Raw genomic sequence first — 17,167 nt, 5'->3', positions numbered from 1 at the left:
CTACATGGTCACGATAAACTATTATATCACCTATGTATTGCGCATGTAAGTACTTGAAAAACTCTTTCAGATAACTTCACTCAGCCCATCACTGAACCGTTCCCACATCCTGTGGACTTACTTTCAAGGACTGTCTTTTGTTGTTGATATTTATTGCTTTTTTTTTGGATTTGCACCGTTTGTTGTCTTTTGCACATTCGTGCCCAACTGGGGGGCGGTCTTTAATTGATTCCATTCTGTTTCTTGTACTTACTGTGAATACCTGCAAGAAAATGGATCTCAGGGTTGTATATGGTGACATGCATGTGCTTTGATAGTAAATTTACTTTGAAAGCAACTGGTTTGAGCTGTTGGCCCCTCAGTCTGTACACAACACTGTACAGCACTACAACGGAAACCAGCTGGAGGACAAGCTTTAACTTCTGTTTGTATCATTCCTTTCATAAATACAATATTTGTCTGAAGTGAAGTCTTGTGTTACACAAACAAAATTGATCAGCCGTTAAGATAAAACTGGGTAGATATAAAAGGAGAACGAGTCATAAGGAGAGATTGGAAAGATTGGGTCTGTTTTTTTTCCTGGAGTGAAAGAGATATACAAAGGTAGATAATCAGATTTGTTTTCCTGTGGTAAAGGCATCAAAAACAAGAGGGCATACTGTAGGTTTAACAGGAAATAAGGAAATTTGGCCTGTCCCCTAAAACCCTCACTAATTTTTATAGATGCACTGTAGAAAACATTCTTCTGGGGTGCATCACAACTGGTATGGAAGTTGTCCTGTCCAAGACCGAAAGAAGCTGCAGAAGATCGTGAACACGGCGCAGCAGATCACACAAACCAATCTTCCGTCTGTGGACTCGCTTTACACTGCACGCTGTCGGAGCAGTGCTGCCAGGATAATCAAGGACACGATCCACCCAGCCAACACACTTTTCGTCCCTCTTCCCTCTGGGAGAAGGCTCAGGAGCTTGAAGACTCGTACGGCCAGATTTGGGAACAGCTTCTTTCCAACTGTGATAAGACTGCTGAACGGATCCTGACCCAGATCTGGGCCGTACCCTCCAAATATCCGGACCTGCCTCTCGGTATTTTTGCACTACCTTACTTTCCCTTTTCTATTTTCTATTTATGATTTATAATTTAAATTTTTAATATTTACTATCGATTTGTAATCCAGGGAGCTTGAAGAGCAGAATCAAATATCGCTGTGATGATTGTATGCTCTAGTATCAATTGTTTGGCGACAATAAAGTACAAAGTATAAATAAACTAGTTTTGAAAGAGAAATATTTAATTAAAAAGTTGTTTTTTGAACTGTGCTGCCAGAGCTGGTGGTAGAATCAAATACAATCACTAGGTTTAAAATATATCTAGATAGATGATTGAATAAGCAAGGCGTAGAAGGATGCAGACCTGATGCAGTGTTCAAAAAGATCAGCGTTGATGTGATGTGTTGAAGGGCCAATTTCCATGATGTGTAACTCCATAACGACTTGTGCTGAGGCAAAAAGCTCAGTTCCCTGCAAAATGTCAGGCCTGATGCATGACAATTCCAGAAACCCCAAGGTTTGGGTATAGTCAGGATTACTCTAGGTAATTTACCTCAATGGCATTGTTGGTGCTTTGCCCTGTTAAGAATTCACTGCCCGTAGTTTACCACAGCTTTGGGTCAAGTTCCTACTGGAGACATTCCAGTTTTATGCAGTTGTTCAGGCTGAACTCGAGCTGACTGAAGGTGACAACCCTTGTCATGCTCTGGCGCCGCATAAAAGGTGAACCACTGCTCATGTTGGCGAGCTTAGACCCTTGTGGTAGCCCAGGATGAAGATCTCACTGCTAGGCAGAAGTGACGTCCAATGTCACCTTTCTATCAGTAATGTTTGTGGGAAGGCAGATCTCACATGTATATTCTCAGTACCTGACCATCACATGTGTAGCCAAACTCTTGATACATGTGACAATAATAAACCAATACCAAATACAGTGTGGGCACGTGGCCCAGTTTTTAAGGCATTCAACTAGAGATTTGAAGATCGTTAGTTCGAGCCTTGGCTGAGGCAGCGTGTTGTGTCCTTGAGCAAGGCACTTAACCACACAGTGCTCTGCGACGACACTGGTACCAAGCTGTATGGGTCCTAATGCCCTTCCCTTGGACACATCAGTGTCGTGGAGAGGGGAGACTTGCAGCATGGGCAACTGCCGGTCTTCCATACAACCTTGCCCAGGCCTGCGCCCTGGAGAGTGAAGACTTTCCAGGTGCAGATCCATGGTCTCGCAAGACTAAGGGATGCCTTTAACCAAATACAGGTGTCCCCTGCTTTTCGAACGTTCGCTTTACGAAACCTCACTGTTATGAAAGACCTACATTAGTACCCTGTTTTCGCTTTCAGAAGGTGTTTTCACTGTTACAAAAAAAATCAGTGCGCGCCCCGAGCAACCGCTCTCCCCCGGATTCGAATGGCATTGCTTAAACACGTGCCTGTGAGCAGCCGTTTGCAAGATAAGTTCTAAGGTATCGGAAAAGCCTAAAAGAGCTCGTAAGGGTGTTACACTTAGCGTAAAACTAGACATAATTAAGTGTTTCAATCGTGGTGAACGAAGTAAGGACAATGTGAGTTTGGCTTGTGGAAGCTGACGAAGATGATGTTGAAGAGGTTTTGGCATCCTATGACCAAGAACTGATAGATGAAGAGATGATGCAATTGTAAGAGGAAAGGATAACTATCTAAACTGAATATAGTAGCGAAAGTGAAGCAATTGCGTGAGATTTTTGCTGCAATGATAAAGTACGACTTCAATTTTGAAAGGGTACGTCAGTTTAGGGGATATTTGCAGGACGGTTTGAGTGCTTACAAAGAACTGTATGATAGAAAAATGCGCGAGGCTCAGCAGTCAAGTAAGCCTTCCACATCAGCCACAGCAGATGACGAACCTCGACCTTCACCATCGAGGCGGGCAGTCATAGGAGAAGATGAGCTGCCTGCTCTAATGGAAACAGACGACACCCCAGTGTCCCACCACCCCAACCCCTGGGCCACGGACAGATACCGATTCACGGAGAATGCAGCAGTAGCCGGGAGGCACACAGCACATCTTTAAGAAAAAAGCCAAAATAAACATGCTAATTAATTAGGTGTCGCCCGACACGTGCCGATTGCATCATCTCTGATCTGGGCCGACAATTATGTGTCAGGTGGCACCTAATTAATTATGTTTATTTTGGCTGTTTTCTTAACGATATGCTGTGTGCCTCCTGGCTACCGCTGCATTCCTGCATGCTTCGCAGATTGGTATCGGTCGGTGGCCCGTAGGGTGGGGGCCACTGCACCAGCCAAACTCCGACGACTCAGTCTAACACACCATCATCCGTGTGCTCCGCGCTTTCCCAATTCCGGTAAGTGATACTACACTGTACATTCATTATTTCTACTTCATATCGGCTGTGTATTTTTACGTGTTATTTGGTATGATTTGGCAGCTTCATAGCTTAAAGGTTACTGGAGAGAGTGTTTTTGCCAATAGCCCTTGTGTGAGATTTTCTGCCCAGAGTGCTTACGTGAGATTTTTGCTTCGGAGAACAGTGCCGGCAATGATTGTGGAAAAGTATTTCTATTTTATATAGGCTGTGTATTTATCATATCATTCCTGCTTTTACTATATGTTACTGTTATTTTAGGTTTTGTGTGTTATTTGGCATGATTTGGTAGGTTATTGTTGGGTCTGCGAACGCTCACCAAATTTTCCCATATAAATAAATGGTAATTGCTTCTTCGCTCTACGGCATTTCGGCTTACGAACTGTTTCATAGGAACATAGAAACATAGAAAATAGGTGCAGGAGTAGGCCATTCAGCCCTTCGAGCCTGCACTGCCATTCAGTATGATCATGGCTGATCATCCAACTCAGAACCCTATACCTGCCTTCTCTCCATACCCCCGATCCCTTTAGCCACAAGGGCCTTATCTAACTCCCTTTTAAATATAGCTAATGAACGCTCTACCTTCGGATGGCGGGGGAAACCTGTACAGTGAAAACCCGGTCTTAGATACTATTCATACTCTTTGCACCCATTAAAGATCAGTGTTATTACTGAATAACCCTGGTAATTCTCTACCCCAGAGGGTTGTGGAGGCAACATTGCTGCAGGCAAGTACATTTTTGGAAGGTCCTGGATTTCAGGGTCGTTGGGAACTGCAGCAGAAGATGCTGATTCCTGGGGTAGATTAGCCATGACCATAATCGAATGCAAGGGGAAGCTTTGAGTAGCTACTCCTGTTTTTAAATAAACATCAGAGTGAACCCACCCTTGAGTGGGCACAGCTACTTACAAGGACCTCTACGGTGAGGAACCCTTGGCCATTTTACTCTGGATACAACTCAGCATTAGAAATGCGCACAGTTTAGGACATCATCCAAGCCCCACCCACCCTCCGTCATCCACTCAAGTTATGCTATTTCCCTGAATATGAGAAAGAAGATGTACTAAGAAAGCAGTCTGGCCAAAGGTACAGACGACTCCACATAACTTATTAGCCAGTTTTCAAACAAAGGAACTATCAAAGTTCAAAGCTCAAAAAGTATGTTTATTATCAAAGTACACATGTCATCGTATATTATTGTGAGATTCATTTTTTGCAGGCATTCACAGTAGAACAGAATGAATGAAAAAAATACAAAGACTGAACAAGGATCAATGTGCAAAAGCCAATCTGTGCAAATATAAATTATATTGAAAATATGAGTTGTGAAGTCCTTGAAAGTGAGTCTATAGGTTGAGGTGAGTGAAGTTATCTACACTGGTTCAAGAGCTTGATGGTTGAAGAGTAATAACTGTTCCTGAGCCTGGACAGTAACATAACCTAGTGCTCTCCACAGATCCTGTATAACCTGCTGAGCGTTTCCAGTATTCTCTAATTTAACTAGTTGGACCTTCTGCTGGTTCAGACAAGACAAGCAGGAATTCTGCTTGGACTTTAAGACATTTGTATCTTTACTAGATCAAACTTCGTTGATTTACATGTAAACCAAACTTCGTTGATTTACATGTAAACGGCTACCTGGGAGTGAGAAAAAAAAACATTGCTTCACACATTAGATACTCAGTTCAAAGGGCAGAGATAGCTGGTAAGTTTGACTGAGTTGCAAAAAAAAAATCTGTCTGAGCCGGCCAGAGTTACAGCGGGGCTGTCCACTTGATGTTTATTTCAGGACATCGGGGGAAGAAAAAGAGAATTTGTTCCAGCTTGTGTTTCAGCGTTTCAGCAGCTGCCTGCAGAAGTCAGTGATGATACCCAACACCACAGGGTGTTGGCTGTGGGTCACATCGTCCCAGACAGAATCTGGGCAGAAACTGTTTGAAATTCCGTGGGCCAGCAATGTGTTAATGGTGCGGTGAGCAATGGTTGAGGTGGGGTGGGGTGGGGTGGAGGGAATATTTGTTCCAGTACCATTGCTGCAGGATCCGACAGTGTGGGAGGACCAAGGGGAGGTGTTCTTCTGGACAAGCTGGTCTGCAAAGCTGAAGGAGGGAAACAGCTAAGTCAAGGGCATGGTGGTCAGTGGGCGAGGGGCCAGGACATCAGCTGGAGTTCAAGGAGTGTGGGACAGGGAAGAAAACAGGAATGAGAGCAGTAGGCTTGCAGTGAGTGGGGGGGAGGTGGTGGAACATGTCTAGGTTGTCCTAAGGAACAGTAAGGGAAATATTCTACCTTCAGATCGTGGGGTGATTCATGGAGGAAGAGGTGTTATGGCAGGCTGTTTACAAGGACTAAATATTTCCCTGAGAACATTCCTTCATGTTCAAATTCTAACAGACATCGCAAGGACAGTCTCCTTCAAGTGGCAGTGAAGCCCATGAACTCTGCAAAGGGCCATTTCTCCAGGAATACAACTCAGTCAGCTCCAAGACCTTTTATTGTATCTGGAGAGTGAAAATAGAAAAGTCATTTCATTTTTCTATTTAAACATACAGTATAAAAAATGCAATTGTGACACTTCAGTCATTTGGAGCAACGCACACAATACTGGAGGGACTCAGCAGATCAGGCAGCGTCTATGGAAATGAATACATTGTCAATTTTTTTCAGGCTGAGACCATTCTTCAAGACTTAGAAGGAAGGGGGAAGATGCCAGAATAAAAAGGTGTGTGTGTTTGGGGGGGGGGGAAATGAGGGGAATGAGGCGAGGTGAAAGGTGAAAGATGAAGCCCGGTGGGTGGGAAAGGTTATGAGCTGGTGAGGAGGGATTCTAATAGGAGAGGAGAGTGGACCATAGGAGAATAGGAAGGAAAAGGGGACACGGGGTGGGCAAGTGAGAAGTAGTAAAAGGTCAGAGTGAGGAATGGGGTGGGGGGATGGATTTGTTCAATCATTGTTTCAGATTTTATTCTGGATTTTAAAAAATAATTCTTAACTTTTCCCAAATGACAGTTGGAATTGGAAGGTTACCTTGAGGAAGAGCAGCATGTGAACATTTGAGGGTGTCTCCCACATCTTCCAGAAGAAATTCACTGAGATAGCTTACACCAAACCCAAAATAACTCTGGAGTGTAACGTGACAGTCCAGAATCGAGGTTAAGGTTTGCAACATTCAAGAGCCACAATGGAAGGACTGAAATAGCTCAACCACATGGCAGGAACAGAGCCAAATATCACTTCTGTCAAAAATGTGTTGGCAATCCAAAGGGAAGTTATTTAGTGTCCAGGCAATGTTAACCAACAGGTCAGAGAGTACACACTTCATAATGTTTGATTTCAAAATATTCCATAGGACCAACTTATTCCATATTCCTTTTAAAGATGGTGATGCAGATCAAAGTGAATGGACTTCAAGAGCAAGTTTGGAGTCAGTCACAAAGAGAAGGGAGTCCTTGAGAGACACAGAGTTATGTCCATCAATGACAATAATCTTTAATGTGATAAAATGTCCAAAATCTTATCAGGAAATTACAAAATATTTCAGAGCAATTAATACCAGAACTTTGGCCAAAGAAGAAGATTTCAGGGAGGAGAAAAGCAGGAAGTGGGGAATTCACAACCACTGATGGTAGAGGGATTAAAATCCAGGGATGTGCAAAAGAACCAAAATGGAATGTAGGGATCTCGGGCTCTAGGGCTGAAGTAGGGCGGTTGAACTTGTACTTGAGAACACCAGACCCTTTAGTGGTAGAAGGCATCTCCACTGGCTGCCATCAGTACAAGACATTCACAGGTAACAGTGAGCTGAAACCCCCATGGAGACCTTCAGCCAAAAGGTTGATGTTCCAACAGTTTAGATATCAGTAAACAGAGATGACAGACACCGCCTTGATAGGTGTCCAGTGAAGATTTGCCAATGACAAGATGCCCAAGAATATGATAAATTCTGAACTCACTTCACTCTGACATCAATTGAAGAAATAAAGGTGATCACTTTTGGGGTAAATTAGTCAGTGGGAGTTAGAAAAACCAGAATGTAACAGATTGCAGAAGGGTTGAAGAGCAGTGAAGGATTTTAACTTTCCCAATATCGACTGGTGTGGCTTCAGTATAAGGGGCTTAGGATGGGTGGAATTTGTAAAATGCACATTGTGGTTTTTGTAAAAGCAGCACATAGCAAGCCCTTCAAGGGAGGCGTCTGTACATGACATTATCTTAGGGAATGAGAGTGGGCGAGTGTTAGAAATGACTGTTCAGGAGCCATATGAGGACAGTGACAATAATTCAGTCAGCTTTGAGGTATTCATGGGTAAAGGACATGGTGGGCCCTTCAGATAGGGCCATAACTGTGGGTTGGCGGGGGGTGGGGGGGAGAGACGTGAATTTCAATAGTACAATATGGATCTGGAAGTAGATTGGGAGCAGCTGATAGATGGGAAAAGCACCCCTCCCCCCAAAAAAAAAGAAAAATAAGGAGGCTGTCAAGGATGGATTGCAAGAGTTCAGAGTTAATATGTCCCTGTAAGGCTAGGGAGCAAAGGTGATAAGACTTGATAACTTTGGTTAACAAAGGATCCCCCAGTAGCCACCCACTTCAACTCTGCTTCCCATTCAGATATGTCCATACATGGCCTCCTCTACTGCCATGATGAGGCTAAACTCAGGATGGAGGAGCAACACCTCATATACCATCTAGGTAGTCTCCAGCCCCTTGGTATGACCATAGAATTCTCCAACTTCCAGTAATTCCCTCCCCCTCCCTTCCCCTATCCCTATGTCACTCTGCCCCCTCCCCCAGCTGCCTATCACCTCCCTCATGGTTCCACCTCCTTCGACTACCCATTGTGTTTTCCCCTATTCCTTCTTCACCTTTCCTGCCTATCCCCTCCCCCACCCCTTTATCTTTCCCCTTACTGGTTTTTCACCTGGAACCTACCAGCCTTCTCCTTCCCACCCTCCCCCCACCTTCTTTATAGGGCCCCTGCCCCCTCCCTCTACAGTCCTGACGAAGGGTTCCGGCCCGAAACGTTGACTGATCTTTTCCACGGATGCTGCCCGACCTGCTGAGTTTCCCCAGCGTGTTGCGAGTGCAATGAAGGATTGCAAAAGTTTGATCAGAGCAGTGTACATGTCAGCTAATGAAATAGGTATTGAATGAGTCCCTTGAGCTTTACAGAGGATACAAGAAACAGCTAAAAATTAGGAGGGCAAAAAAGTGACCTTCCTCAAAGCAGTAACCAGACAATATGCTAAGACCCAATGTCATAAACTTTGAATTCAGACAACCCACGCCCCGAGTTCCTTTCTTTCTTCTCTTGATCCACCCAGGTTCTCTGACACAAATATCTCCTCTTTACATATCGAACTCCATTGGCTTCTAAGCCACTCCCTTCCCTGCCTGGTCTGGCTATCACCTGCGCATTCTACCCAGTCACCTTGCCTGTCTGCTCCCCCCTCCCCGCAGTTCCCTTTCCAACCACTGCTCCCTAATTTGATTCCACAACACCTTCCTTACCAGACTCCATAATCTGCAGCCCTGACTCCTCCCATCAACTCCATCCCTCCCTGTCCCTCCCGATTCCAGCTACCCTTCAACTCCCTCCTCATCGGGATCACTTATCACCCGCCAGCTCCTGCCTCACTCCTCCCCTCACCTCTTTGCACTTTAAGCTCTGTCCTGATGCAGGGTCTCACCTGGAACATTGACCATTCCTCCTCTGCATCTACAGGCGCACTGAGTTCCTCGAGCAGATTGTTTGTGTCAGCATCTTCGTGAATACCTTCAGCACCCTCTTTACACCTTTCCGTAATACAGTGGCCTGAACTGCACCTAGATGGGTCTAACTAAAATTTTTAAAACAGCTACAACACAATTTTCCCCATTTTCAGACTCGACGCCCTGACGGATGAAGGCAAGTAAATTGTATGTTTTTACCACTTGAGTTGCCACTATCAGGGAGCTAAGGACTTAAGCCACAAGATCCCTCTGTACGTTGACATCTTCAATTATTGTTTGACCACTGCCATTTACTGTACACCAGCTCAGCACTAATAGGTGCACAGCGGGGTGGAGGGACTGAACCCAAGCATCCCTCCATTACACACACTGTCCCTTCAGTACATAGGCAGAGTAGGTTTACAACGTACCACTGCTGCCTTCTCTGTAGCTTGGCTGTACAGCAGAATGAACTAATGCGTGAATAGAGTGTATGAGCATAGACAATTGGATGCCAGCCAACAGATTCAGTCCTTTGGAAAGTGGGGGAGAGGCAGATGAGTCTGTGCTGGCAAATCCCAACTTCAGTTCCACGGTAGCTTAGGGGTTAGCACAACGCTTTACAGACATCCCACCTCTCCCGGAAGTTCCAGGAGTCTCCCGCATATGAATAGTGGCTCCCTGATGCCCGCAAATTATATACAATATCATGGAAATCAATTTTTTTGAGAGCGAGCGAGAGAGCACGCCATGGCAGAGTATTCCAAAAAAATATAAAACGTATGTCACCCCAGACTACACTAAAGTGTACCGCTGCCTAATAGGGGTCAAAAATAATGACAGTGTTGCTCGCTGCACTGTTTGCAACAATGACTTTTCTATTGCCCATGGTGGGTTAAGACTGTAAAAGACATGTTGAGGTGAGTTTAACAGGTGTCATTCATTCATTAGCATAGCTAACCTTATTTAAGATAGCTGCTAAGGAGCTACTCTATTGCAGACCTCCCATCTCTCCTGGAAGTCTCCCGCAAATTGATGGCGCTACCTCCCTGAAATGAGTTTTTGCGGGGTGGGATGTCTGGCTTTACAGTGCAGGCAACCCGCGTTCAGTTCCCATCGCTGCCTGTAAGGAGTTTGTACGTTCTCCCTGTGACTGCATGGGTTTCCTCCGGGTGCTCCAGTTTCCTCCCACAGTCCAAAGACCTGTTGGTTGGTAGGTTAATTAGTCCTTGTAAATTGTTCCATGATTAGGCTAGAATTAAATTGAGGGATTGCTGGGCAGTGTGTCTTGGAGTGCCAGAAGGACCTATCTCCATAAATAAATAACCCTTCCTTGCCCATACCCTTACCCATCTGTGAATTCGTCTGCCCAACCAAAAAAAACATAAACAAGAGAGAATCTGTAGACGATGGAAATCCAAGCAACACACACAAAATGCCTGAGAAACTCAGCAGGCCAGGCAGCATTGATGGAAACTTGTACAGTCGATGTTTCAGGCTGAGTTCTGCCGAACGGTCGCAGTCTGAAACGTTGACTGTACTAGTTTCCGAAGATGCTGCCTGGCCTAATGAGATCCCCCAGCATTTTGCGTGTTGCAAAAAAAAATAATTTTTGGTGAAGGCTCTCAGCCTGAAATGTCAGCTGTTTATCCCTCTTCATAGATACTGCCTGAGTTCATCTTGGATTTTGTGATTGTTGCTCTGGATTTCCAGCCCTTGCAGAATTTCTTGTCTTCAAATATAATCAATCACTTCGCTGGTCAGCGTTTGTGGGAGAAACTTTTCAAAGTTTTCACTTCCTGCTTTGCATTTCTGGAAGTCACTCACAAACAGCTCGTCTCACAACTTACCCCACCAACCCTAGCCGTTCTGTTTACTGTCCAACAAAATAATAGAGCAGGCAGCTGCTCACCCCATTATACCTGAGGGTAGCTCATTGAATAAGTAATCCTGTTGGAATTAAAGCTCTTTGGGCGGTGTTAAAAGCACTGGAACAAGTGTGTCCCTCCTTCACCTGCTCTCTGCAATGGGATAGAAGCCTATTTTATTCAGTCTGCTCAACAGCCTATGACATCAAACATTCCATCAGATACAAGTTTGCTTCCAACTTCTGCCCACACACTTGGAATGTGGACTAATTTGGTGCCCTCATTGTACTTTCTTTTTATTCACAAGACCAAAAGGTAGGATGTTCACATGAGGAAGTGCAGAAGAGGCCTGGCTCTACTACATACATAAACTTCCAAGAAAGGAATACAATCTCTGCAGGAGTAATTCAATTACACCTACAGTATATAATTTTCTTATGTGGATTTCAACACAATTTCAGAAAGGAAATAATCCTGGGACCCATTTAAAACAATGCAATATTGGGAACAGTCAACAGGAATTCTGCAGATGCTGGAAATTCAAGCAACACACATCAAAGTTGCTGGTGAACGCAGCAGGCCAGGCAGCATCTGTAGGAAGAGGTGCAGTCGACGTTTCAGGCCGAGACCCTTCGTCAGGACTAACTGAAGGAAGAGTGAGTAAGAGATTTGAAAGTTGGAGGGGGAGGGGGAGGGGGAGATCCAAAATGATAGGAGAAGACAGGAGGGGGAGGGATAGAGCCAAGAGCTGGACAGGTGATAGGCAAAAGGGGATACGAGAGGATCACCTCCCGTCCCATGATCCTCTCGTATCCCCTTTTGCTTATCACCTGTCCAGCTCTTGGCTCTAACCCTCCCCCTCCTGTCTTCTACTATCATTTTGGATCTCCCCCTCCCCCTCCAACTTTCAAATCCCTTACTCACTCTTCCTTCTGTTAGTCCTGACGAAGGGTCTCGGCCTGAAATGTCGACTGCACCTCTTCCTACAGATGCTGCCTGGCCTGCTGCGTTCACCAGCAACTTTGATGTGTGTTGATTGGGAACAGTCTATGCTTTTTGTGAATTCTGCTTTTCAATAATTAAACAAAACTGGTATCCATCTGTAAAACTATTTACTGAGACAGATCAGAGGAAGTGTGCTTACCTGAAAAGCAAAATTTAAAATCACCAACAATGTTGCCAAAGGACAAAATCTTTTGGCAGGGGACAGACAGAATTTCATCATGGAAATTCACAAGGAATTAGCTTTTGTCCTCAACAATTCAAGCCAATCTTTATCCTAAACTATAAGTTATTTATCTTTTGACTGGTCACTTCTATCAAGTCTAGTAACAGTCCTTCATCAGGACTGCTGCGAAGACCAAAACTTCGTCAGTGACACAACATTTAATTAGCAAATCCTGTCTGTTTTTACTCTTGTTAAATTAAGTGCCATCGTTAGGACAGAGCTAATGGGCTAAGTGACTCTTGAAAGTAATTGGATTGAGTTAGACTTGTCTGAAAGATATTGGCCAATTAATTCAGCTTAGACAGCTGTGCCTCTAATAGCTAAAGGCATGACAGTTCCAAAGATTTCTGGCTGCTCTCCCTCCCTTCCACTTCTTTAGTATGAGCTCATCCAAAACTCCCCTACTCATGCCCAAACATGTGATTGTTCATTCATTCATCCACCAGCTATGCCCATTGCTCCATGCTCATTCCTGATTAAGCAAAACCTCATCTCAAACTGCTCATCCTTGTAATTAGCTTCCTCCATGGCCGCTCCCTTCTTAATCCCCACATCTTCCTCCTTCCATGGAACCCCTGAAGTCTCTTTGTTGATCCAGTATTCATCTTCTGATTGTCACTGAATTTAATTGCTCCATTATTGGCGGCCATGCCTTCAGTTGAACAAATGCTTGATTCCATTCAAAGAAAGGCTCTCAGGATTGTAGGTGTGGATGAAGCCACAGCTCGTGAGAAGCTAGCCATCAGTAGCTTACACCACAGACGACAGGTTGCTGCAGCTACTGTGCTATACAAAATTCACACCAGCCACAGCCCTGCAGACCGCTGCACCATGCTATCTTCATCTTATGAGAGACGGCGCACCACACAATCAAGTTTATCTATGCCTGCTCATGCTGTTTCTATGCCTGATGTGAGAACCTACACACTGGATAGAAGCTTCCTTCACTGTGTTATTAGAATTTGGAATAGCCTTCCAGATGCTGTGGTTGTAAACATCTGCGACGATGGGGTCCAAGCCTTCAAGAGTCGAGTGCACAAACACCTATCATCTCTGGGAGGGAAGTCACATACTCCTTCATAAGCTATCATGAAGGGGACCAGGATGGCAATGCTTGGTTGTTGGTAGGTAGGGTTAATACCTGACTTTCAAGAGCACTTGTGAGTTATGTTCCGGCTGGACTTAGTCCTTAAACTGCTGGAGAACAGTGCGGAAAGAACTGTTTTCTCCCGGTAGGGATTAGTTTTTAGTTCCAAGTGCTCCTGCCACGTTTTGTCACCCTGCAACCTTATCCTTCAATCTCTTTGAACTATGGAGGACAGCACGTGTATAAATGTCTCTCGTCAGCAGACTTCATCATGATCGTCATGACTCCAGTATTTCTACTATTTTTAAATGTTTCTTAATTATACATATGATTTTTTTTTTGTGTTCTATCGCTGAGCAGCAGTGAACCATCTGATTGGCCTATCAGAGTTCTCTTTGGGAACTAGTTGACTTGATCAGCATTTCTGATCTGGCTATTGTTCACGATTGCACTAAATAAAAAAAACACTAAAACCCCTCCCCTAAACCTCCTCAACTCCCTTTCCTCGTTTAGGTCCATCACTTCAAGCAAGGGTTGTCACCCTAACGTCTCATTATTTGTTCCCCACCCCCTTTCTGCCATTGGTCCACTGTCCTCTCCTACTCTCCTATCACATTCTGTCTTCTTCACCCCCTTACCTCTTCCACCTATCACCACCAAGCTTCTCACTTCATAAATATAAAAGACCAACAGCCAATGTGCAGGAGAAAGGACAAAAAAGACACAATCTGAGCCCTGGAGTAGGCCCCAAGCCCCGCTTATCAATTCATCATATTAGCAGGCATGGAGCACAGCAGCTGGGGCAGTCTTTATAGCCTTAGCGTCTTGGAGAGAGGAGTATCCATCGCGGAGAGTGAGTGAAATCGGTTCTCGCCTTAGATCCCGACACCCTGTCTTTTCAGTCTGTCCGGGCCTCCCTCTCACCTAATTTCACCTATCACCCCTAGCTTTGTGCTACCTGCCCTCTTCCCACCTTCATATTCTGGTTTCTTCCCCCTGCCTTTCCAGCCCTGGTGAAGGTCCTTGGCCCGAAACTTCGACTGTTTATTCCTCTTCATAGATGCTGCCTGACCTGCTGAGTTCCTCCAGCATTTTGTGAGTGTTGCCTCTTTATCTGGCCAGGGGTCAAGTTCTTCCTAAAGATAGCATGTGCCACGCTAGCCTTCATCAGTCAGGTTGCTGAGCGCAGGAGCTGGGATGTTATATTACGACTGTACCCAGTGTTGTTAAGGCCACATTTGAAGTACAGCATACAGTTCTGTTCACCTTCCTATAGAAAGTGTTCCGTTTTGTAACTTCAAAACATTGAACTAATTCAAAAGAAAACAAAAGAGCTGGGAGAGGCGAGTAGTAGTTCATGTTTACTTTAAGTGAGCCCTGTGGTAGCGTTATGATGTATGCAATTCATCTATTTTTATATATAACCTGCAGTGGATTATTTAAATGAACAAGAATATGAAATCAAACAATATATTTACAATATTGCTGAACTATTAAATAAACAACAGAAAGAAGGTAATTAAACTGGAGGTATACAACAGGTTTTTGAGGATGTTATCAGGTTTAGGTTATAAAGAGGGGCTGTTCAGGATAAGGCTTTTTTCCCTGTAGCATAGGAGGCCGTAGGGTTTATAAAACCATGAGGGGCATAGATAAAGTGAATGATTAGTCTTTTTTCTCCCCCCGGTAGGGGAGCCTAAAACTAACGTTGTAGGTTTAAAGTAAGAGGGGAGAATTTTAAAAAGGTACTTGAGGGACAATATTTTCAGACAGAGAGTTGTGTATAAATTACCAGAGGAAGTGGTGGAGGTGGGTACTTTTCCAGCATTTGTATCGGTATGTAGATAAAGGGATGTAGCCCAGACGCCAGGAGATGGGACTAGTTCAGTCAGACAACTCGGTCAGCATGGACGGGTTGGGCTGAGAAGCCTACTTTTCTGCTGCATAGCTCCTAAGCGTGGGCCATTTTCCTACATTGGGCATGGTGCATGAATGGACTGTGTCAATGAGAAGGTAGGATTATTCCCGGGGTCAGAGCTGAGAATGAGCCCAGTTGCCAAAGCACTGAGCAGGAGGAAGGATGTGGAGGCAGTGCTGAGTAAAGATTGGAGTTTGATGTCCGATGGCAGGGTTATTCTGATGATGTGAGATGACCATCAAGAGTCATGGTCAGACAGCATGGAAACTTGTCCTTCACCCTCTTGAGTCTGCAGCAGTCACCAAGCATCCATTTTATTTTCTCCTCATTCCTATCAACTCCTCGCAGATTCTATCACAACCATGACCGAGGAATGCTTTTATTGGCAAGTGATCAGGGTTGTGTTACCTGGAAGGGTGGTAAAAGAGAATTCCATCGGAGTTACCAAAGGGGAGCAGGATAAACAAGCAGAGATGGGAGTGGGTTTGTTGAAAGAGCTAGCACAGCATTCTGGGCTGAATAGTCACCTGTTGTGTTAAATCTCCAAAAACCGTGTTCCAGCTGCCGGGAGAGTAGCCCGGTTCTCAGATGACTTACAGGGGACCGTGTGCTCGGCAACCTCAGAAGACGCTCAGCCCTTCTAAACCTCCTTTCTGTGGGCCAAGTCTTCAGTTTCTGCCCACCGTTCCCTTTCAGGAGTGAATGCAAATGAGTACAATGAGGGACAAGAGAAAATCTACAGATGCTAGAAATCTGAGCAACACACAACAAATGCTGGAGGAACTCAGCAGACCAGGCAGCATCTATGGAGAAAAGTACAGTCGACGTTTCGGGCGCCAACTCTTCAGCAAAAAAAAAGAATGTGGAGTAGATTTTAAAGGTGAGGGAGGGTAGGGGAGGGAGAAATATGCCCCCTCGTCTTCGCCATTCCCCATCCCCTTTTCCCCCCTCATCTTATCTCTCTGCCTGCCTATCGCCTCCCTCTGGTGCACCTCCCTCACTTTTTTTTCTTCCATGGCCTTCTGACCTCTTCTATCAGACTCAACCTCCTCCACTTCTCTCGCCCTGTGTCTCTTTCACCAATCAACTTCCCAGCTCTTTATTTCATCCCTTCCCCCTCCCAGTTTCACCTATCACCTGTTGTTTCTCCCTCACCTCCCCCAAATCTACTCCTCATCGTTTTTTCTCTGGTCCTGCCGAAGGGTCTCGGCCTGAAACGTCGACTGTGCTCTTTTCCATCGATGCTGCCTGGCCTGTTGAGATCCTCCAGCATTTTGTGTGTGTTGAGTAGTAATGAGGGTCTGCCTTTCCCCATTGGAGAATTAGTAGGTTTGGACTTGGCAGTAAAACAAAAACCCTTGTAAATGCAGCCAAAGCCATCTTTCTGTTTTGCAACAAAATAAAGATGCACCCCCTATGTCATTTTTATGCCATGGACCCCTAGCATTAGAGGAGATTTACAAGGATGCTGCCTGGATTGGAGAGCGTGCCTTATGAGAATGGGTTGAGTGAACTTGGCCTTTTCTACTTGGAGTGACAGAGAATGAGAGGTGACTTGACAGAGGTGTATAAGATGATGAGAGGCATTGATTGTGTGGATAGCCAGAGGCTTTTTCCGAGGGCTGAAATGGCTAACATGAGGGGGCATAGTTTTAAGGTGCTTGGAAATAAGTACCAAGGGGATGTCAGGGGTAATTTTTTCACACAGTGGTGGGTGCATGGAATGCAATGCCAGCAATGGTGGTAGAGGCAGATACAATAGGGTCTTTTAATAGACTCTTAGATAGGGGCATGGAGCTTAGAAAAATAGAGGGCTATGCGGTAGGGAAATTCTGGGCAGTTTCTAGAGTAGGTTACATGGTTGGCACAATATAGTGGGCCAAAGGGCCTGTAATGTCTATGTTATTAACCGACATAACTGTTGACCTCAGGT

At 44.9% G+C, this 17,167-nt stretch overlaps 1 protein-coding gene across 4 annotated transcripts in view; it reads left to right on the top strand.

Annotated features, from left to right (window-relative positions):
- LOC134350986 (leucine zipper putative tumor suppressor 1-like) overlaps positions 1-17,167 on the top strand; it is an 84,116-nt gene that overhangs the window by 7,754 nt on the left and 59,195 nt on the right. The window contains exon 1 of one of the 4 annotated variants that reach the window (XM_063056934.1): positions 4,496-4,778. The exons of the other annotated variants lie outside the window; for them this stretch is intronic. The gene's annotated coding sequence lies outside the window, so the exon portion shown is untranslated. Of the gene's footprint in view, positions 1-4,495; positions 4,779-17,167 lie in introns of those variants that run through there. 4 annotated transcript variants of the gene reach the window in all.

The sequence above is a fragment of the Mobula hypostoma genome, chromosome 8 (genome assembly GCF_963921235.1).
Source record: "Mobula hypostoma chromosome 8, sMobHyp1.1, whole genome shotgun sequence".
NCBI lineage: Eukaryota > Metazoa > Chordata > Chondrichthyes > Myliobatiformes > Myliobatidae > Mobula > Mobula hypostoma.
The sequence above is the reverse complement of the archived record's forward strand: the minus strand, read 5'-3'. Positions and strand labels throughout refer to the sequence as shown.